The sequence below is a fragment of the Octodon degus genome, unplaced genomic scaffold, assembly GCF_000260255.1.
Source record: "Octodon degus isolate 3935 unplaced genomic scaffold, OctDeg1.0 scaffold00015, whole genome shotgun sequence".
In the NCBI taxonomy this organism is placed as follows: Eukaryota; Metazoa; Chordata; class Mammalia; order Rodentia; family Octodontidae; genus Octodon; species Octodon degus.
The window spans coordinates 12,680,358-12,686,394 of record NW_004524591.1 but is presented as its reverse complement, the minus strand read 5'-3'; the positions used below and the strand labels follow the sequence as shown (position 1 = coordinate 12,686,394).

The 6,037-nt window shown below is 48.9% G+C and overlaps 1 long non-coding RNA gene and 1 other non-coding gene across 2 annotated transcripts; both read right to left on the bottom strand.

Moving 5' to 3' along the window:
• Nucleotides 1-1,164: 1,164 nt before the first annotated feature.
• Nucleotides 1,165-3,207, bottom strand: LOC111815361. The gene is made up of 3 exons (XR_002820063.1): nt 3,121-3,207; nt 1,696-1,729; nt 1,165-1,372 (listed from the first exon to the last, which is right to left on the bottom strand). It is a non-coding gene; the product is annotated as an uncharacterized LOC111815361 (long non-coding RNA).
• On the bottom strand, nt 1,580-1,652 carry LOC111815408. The gene has a single exon (XR_002820100.1). It is a non-coding gene; the product is annotated as a small nucleolar RNA SNORD93 (small nucleolar RNA).
• Nucleotides 3,208-6,037: the final 2,830 nt, after the last annotated feature.

Genomic DNA, 6,037 nt, shown 5'->3' with positions numbered 1-6,037 from the left:
TACTTCAGACACTTGATTCAGACATTTCAGCTGTGTGATTCCTAATTTCTTCTGTGCTAGTGTCCTCTACACTTGTTTTGGGTGGGCTGAGCCTAAGATTGCTTTTTGCTCCTTCTCTTTGTCATTTTGTGTAGCACTGTCCTCTGACCTTTGGTGCAGTTATAACCTTAGCGCCTACTGAAATTTGGGTGTAGATCTACTAAAGTTTGAGTTCATCCAGTTGTGCCTGGCTTGGGTCTGGCTTCTGTGCTCAGCTCTTTCCTGCTGCAGCCCTTGGGAGGTGAAACTGTTGTGCCCCTCTGGCAAGATATTCTGCTCCTGGATTAGCTGGGTGGTTCTGGCCCTTAGTCTCTCTGCAGGGACTTCAGCTGCAGAGTTTCACCCCATGCCTGGGCTGGGTCTGGAAGGGTCCAGGGGGTGCAGGGGAGTGCAGAAGCTCTCCCACTTGCAGGGCCTGGGGCTAGAGGGGTCCCGAGAGCGCAGCAGAAGGTCCCATTCATGTGGTGGGCCTAGGCTTGGTCCCGAAAGGTCTAGTGGGTACAAGGGAGCATGGAAGCTCTCACACACTTGCATGTGCTGGGCTTGGTCTTCAATTTATGTTCTGTAAAATCCACCAAGTGTTCAATCCCTGGTTCCACAAAACAATAAAAAAAATCCACCAAGTGTGAGATTTGAAAGATGCATAACTATGTAATCACCATTAGTAGAACAATTGTGGAACAAGATGTAAGCACAGAAAAGAGCCCCTCTTGCCTCTCTGCAGTCAACCATTCCCTCACCTTAGAAGCAATTTGTGTTGCCAAAAGAAAATCTCACTAAAATGATCTATTGTACAAGACCATGTTTTTTTTAAAAGATATATTAGTTATATAAAGTAGCTAGTTAAATTTTCTGATCTTAAATCAATTAGTCTCAGTCACCTTTATAAAGCATATAAATCAAAATAGTTTCAGACTAGGGCTACGTGATTAAAAAAAATCTTAAATACTTTAATTCTACAGAAATTAATCAGGGGCTGGTGAGATGGCTCAGTGGAATAAGCGCTTACCTGGCAAATGCAAGGACCTGAGTTCAATACCCGGTTCCGCAAAAAAAAAAAAAAATTTAATCTTGGGGCTGGGGAGATGGCTCAGTAGAATAAGCGCTTCTCTGGCAAGCGCAAGGGCCTGAGTTCAATACCTGATTCCGCCAAAAAAAGAAAAAGAAATTAGTCTCTACTGGGTCAACCGTGTTACAGGACAGACACAAAATTCTCAAATTCGCTTCTGTTACCACAATAAAAGGGATGGGGGCAAAATCTCTGCTCTTTATAACATAGTCAAATATACTTTATCTACTTGAAGAGCTCCACCAATTCTTTCAAGCACCAGACCTGTTAAAACAAAAAATCAGTAATTACTAATAACAAAAACAGTACATTTTAGTTTCACCCACTGCAGACCTAGCAACATTTTTTAATACTCAAAATCCTTCTTTCTCTTGGCTTTATATAGTATTGATCCACTTATAGGGTTTCCCCCCTTTTCGTCTAAAGCAAAAGGACTGGAGAATGAATCTAGTACATTCCTGCCTGTCAAGCTGGCCTCAGGTAAATCCTTTCACCCATCAGAGCAGAGCACATGCAATCAGGTTCCAGTTCTCATCTTTGGCCAGGAATTCTAACTCAAGCCCCCAAATTCTTCCACAGGTTCATACCTTGTGTTTATCAGCATCTTGAACTCCACTGAGCCTGTTTAAAAAAAAGTGACAGCAACATTAACACCACGTTACATCTTTTGTGTTTGGAAGCGTGGCTATTGTTTTGGCTAGTTACTCGCTGCCTTTGAGGAATACATAGAACACTTTTACAGCACTTAGAAGTCTTTTATAAAGAAAGCTACAGCTTCCATATTTCTGACATTTGGGAGTTTTCTGTAAATTAAAGTTAGAAGTGAAATGAAACAAAATTCCTCGTCCTCTGAGACTTCTCAGCCGTTATCATCCTTCCAACGGTGTCTGTAACATTAGCATGGAATAGTATCTAGTTTATAATGTCCTAGGAAAAACGGAAGCACTCCTGTCCCAGATTTTAAAGATCAAATCATTTACTTGTTTACACTGGGGCTGAGACTACACCCAAAGGTTGCTAAGTTTCCCGTTTCCACAGCCCTTAAATAGACTCTGGCTCTGGCTGCTGCCTCGGTATGCCAAACTCTGTCTCTTGGGCCAAAATGAAGAGACCGGCTGTAGAACCTACAGCAGTAGTAAAACAACGCACTCACTTCCCAGTCTGTGTGCAGGGCCATCTGACCGAAATCGAGGTACTCAGGGCGGGGACTGCTCTCACAAGTAGGGCTGCACAAGATTCCCGGGACACAGACCCCGATCCTGCACCTCCTCCCTCTGAAGGCGCAGTACTATCTATGGATTTCGGCTCAGCCTCTTGATCAGTGAAAGGGCAATCAGTCACAGGTGAGGGAAATGTCAGCCAGGCGGCTCCGGACAGAACTGCTCCTATGGCACCTTAATGATTCCTTCAGCCTTTCTCTAGTCTTGGATCTTTACACATCTAACTCTACAGCCATGTGTACCAGGAACGGCCGTCCCGAAGCTCACTGGTGCTCAGGGCGCAGGCACACCACCCCCAGACCTAGAAACTCTTGGGGGCTCTGCAGAGCGGCCTCGTGCGCTCCAAAGCCGGGCGCCCAAGGCCACGGCAAGGGCAGAACCCAAGCTCGGCTGCTCCCCGGCGAACAGGCCGGCTTCCCTCCCTGCGCCCAGAGGGCGCGCCTGCGGGCCACCCCTAAATGCGGTCTGGGGAGACTGTGGGCTCCCGCGGGGCAGGCGCGGGGCTCAGCGTCCGACTCACTGGTCTCCGGCGCCCGGAACTCTCCGCGAAACCTTCCCCAAAAGCCACGTGGCTTCCAAAGTGGCAACGCAAAGACCTGTGTGGCGAGGAAGTGGCTGCGTGGGCGCAATTACCTCCGTCTGCAGCTAGCGACAGAATTACACCGCTCGCTAGGAGCCTCGGACCCCGTCCGCTTCCTCGCCGGCCGGGTGCCGGGGCCCAGGCGGGAGCCCCGAGGGTCCGGGGGTCGGGGTACGGGGGCACGGGGGCACGGGGGCAGCGGATCAACTTACCGAGCAGCAAGCGGGCGGGCGAAAGGGGAAGACACGGGCGAGTCCGGGTAGAAAAGGGCCTGGGACCGCCTGCACCCGGGTAGCAACCAACCAAAAACTTGCTCAGGCGCCCCTCCGGGCGGCTCCCCGCCCAGCGCCGGCCTCCCCGCCCGCCCAACCCGGAGGCCTCGCGCGCCCCCTGCCGGGGAAGGGGTCCGCCTCCGGCCGCCTAGGCCGCCACCTCCGCGCCTGGCCCTCCCTGGGACCGGTATCTCGCCGCGGAACTGGGCAACACCTGGCATCAAGTGAGGTTAGGTGTCCCCCGTGCCCCCTTCCCTCTTGTTCCTCCAAATTCTTCAGCTACACCGTTACGCTTATTTTAATTGTAGGGTTCATGATTAGTGTAACGCGATTGGCTCACGTTACAGGAACGACGATGACCTGGGAGTGAGTGGGCATGTAAACTCTTTGAAGAAGGGATGGGGCAAAGGGAGGGCTTCGGGTGCCTGGCAGTCCTACCTATGGCAGAGGCTCGGGTTGATGGCCAAGATCTGTGATGTCCAGACTACGCTGTGTAGAGAATGTGGCGCTGATTGGATCGTGCCCTCCTCCCAAATACTTGAAGTCCCAACTTCCAGTGCCAGGGACTGTGAACTTACTTGGAAATAGTCTTTGCAGATGTAATCAAGCAAGGTCACTGGGGTGGACCCTTCTTGTTCAACCTGACTGGCATTCTCACCGCAAGCAGTAACTAGAAACAGATAAGGAAGACCTTTCCCAAGAAGTTATTCCTGCCCTGACACCTGGATTTTGGACGTGGAGCTGCAAGAATTGACATGACTTCCTTCTGTTGGTCCTAGTGTTGTAGACAGCCGAGTTAGATAAAAATATTACAGGCAGTCAGACAGGGCCAGGCCCTCAAAGGAGACAGCACAGAAGACAAGATGCCTTACAACTGTGGGAGGGACGGACGCTCCTGCTGTGAACCACACTAAAGGCCAAACAAATGCTAAACGAGTAGCATTTAGGATTGATATTCTAAATAGGTATCAATTGTCTTGAAAGAGCCCAAATGAGTCACTAACCCAACCCCCAACAGGGAGGGACCCTGTCTCATATTCATGCCTGCTTGCTATGTGACTGGCTTTCCCATTTGATACTGGATTTAATGCGTTTTACCTGAGCAATGGTGCTTGTAATCCCATTGGTTGACCATAGTTTTGTCCCACCCCACATCCACCTAAGCGAGTTCCCCCTTTCTCTTACCTTAGCCCGGCATGGTTGTGCACTATAAAAGTCCCTGGAAGAGATAGCTTCTGGGGGAACAACTGGCTTGGGGCTCCCCTCCCATCCATCTCTCGGACAGGAGCTTCCTTTCCCTCAATAAATATATTCTGCTCATAACCTCCATTTGTTTCTAAAATTCATTCTTTGGTTTTAGAGAATACAAACTCGTGCAGGTCAGGTCGGGAGATCGTTATTTCCCTATGTCATTTGGAGGTTCCCTATATGGTTTGGAGGTCACCTACCCAAGATCAGTTTTTCTCCCTGTATCACTAGTCACCAAGTGTTTTCCTAAGATTTGGCTAGAAAGACTTCCACAACTGTAGGGAAGAGGAAATGGGAAGGGCCCGTCCCTTTCCAGGGGTTAAAAATGGTATCTCCTGTAAACCCTACTCAGAGGAAGCTTGTTTTCTGTATTTCGGCTCAATGCCTAATGCACTTGCTGCCACAGGCCCCCAAGGGACAGTTGCAGAGTGAATGAGTGACCGTCCTTGTGTCCTGCAGTGTAGCAGGCAGTATGGTGGCAGCACCTTGATCATGCACACCTTGAAGCTAGAGACTCTGTTGCCAGACAATAACTTGACAGTCATGAAAAAAAAAAAAGAAAGAAAGTCATGAATCTGCTCATTCGAGGCCTAGAGTGCTTCTTACATTGTTCTTCTGGGCAGTAAAGAGATAGAAAAGATAGACTAAGCCTTTATTGACTGTAAACATGTGGAGAGAATCAGGGGAAGATGGGGGGTGGGGAATCCTTGGACCGGAGACAAAGAAAGCTGAGATTTTTAAGGCCCTTTGCTAGGGGTAGAGTTGGAGGGACAAGTTTAGTGACACCTGAGGAGCTGACTGGGGTCTCTCCCAGTATGTGTGACAAAGGTGAGAAGGAATTGTATCCAGGACTGCGTAGGGGAGGAAGGGGAAGGTGGTCTCTGGGAAGATAAGCTGTTGCTTTAAGGGCTTCAGCCATGTTAGATGACCACCATAATAATTCAGCAGTTCTTACTAGGGCATAGCCTAACTGTGCTCACCTCAGGCAAAGGGCTCACCTACTCCAAAGCGGGAATTCTCTGGAAGGAGAGCTGTGTTAGGAAGCTCGGAGTGGAAGACATGAGGACAGCAAAAAGTGTCCTGAATCTGAGTATCCATGCCCTGCCCTAGGGAGGCCTTCCAGCCAGAGAAGTACTGAGGAATAATGTGCTGGCTGCCAGCCTACTCTACATTGCTTTTACCATTAATCTGTCCCTAGAATTTTGAGATTTGAACATTCCTAAGAAATAACTTGATATTATTTTGATTCAAAGGATTTAGTGCCCTGCACATTTATTCAGTCTCTGTTCAGTGCCAAGTACTGTAATTGGTGGAGGGGATGTAAAGCTCAATGAGAAACTGCTTATGCCCTAAAATGAGTAAAGTGAAATGGATTTGCTGATTGAAGCTCCAGTACAGTGCCAAGAAAGGGCACAGAAAGGCCCGCAGCCCCACTTACTAGACAGGCTTTCTGGAAGACAACACCTGTGTGGGGTCTGTCAGAGCAGGAAGCATGGGGCCAGGGAAATGGCTCAGTGGAATAAGTACTTCTCTGGCAAGCGCAAGGACCTGAGTTCAATCCTCAGTTCTGCAAAAAAAAAAAAAAAAAAAAAAGAGAGAGAGAAGGAAG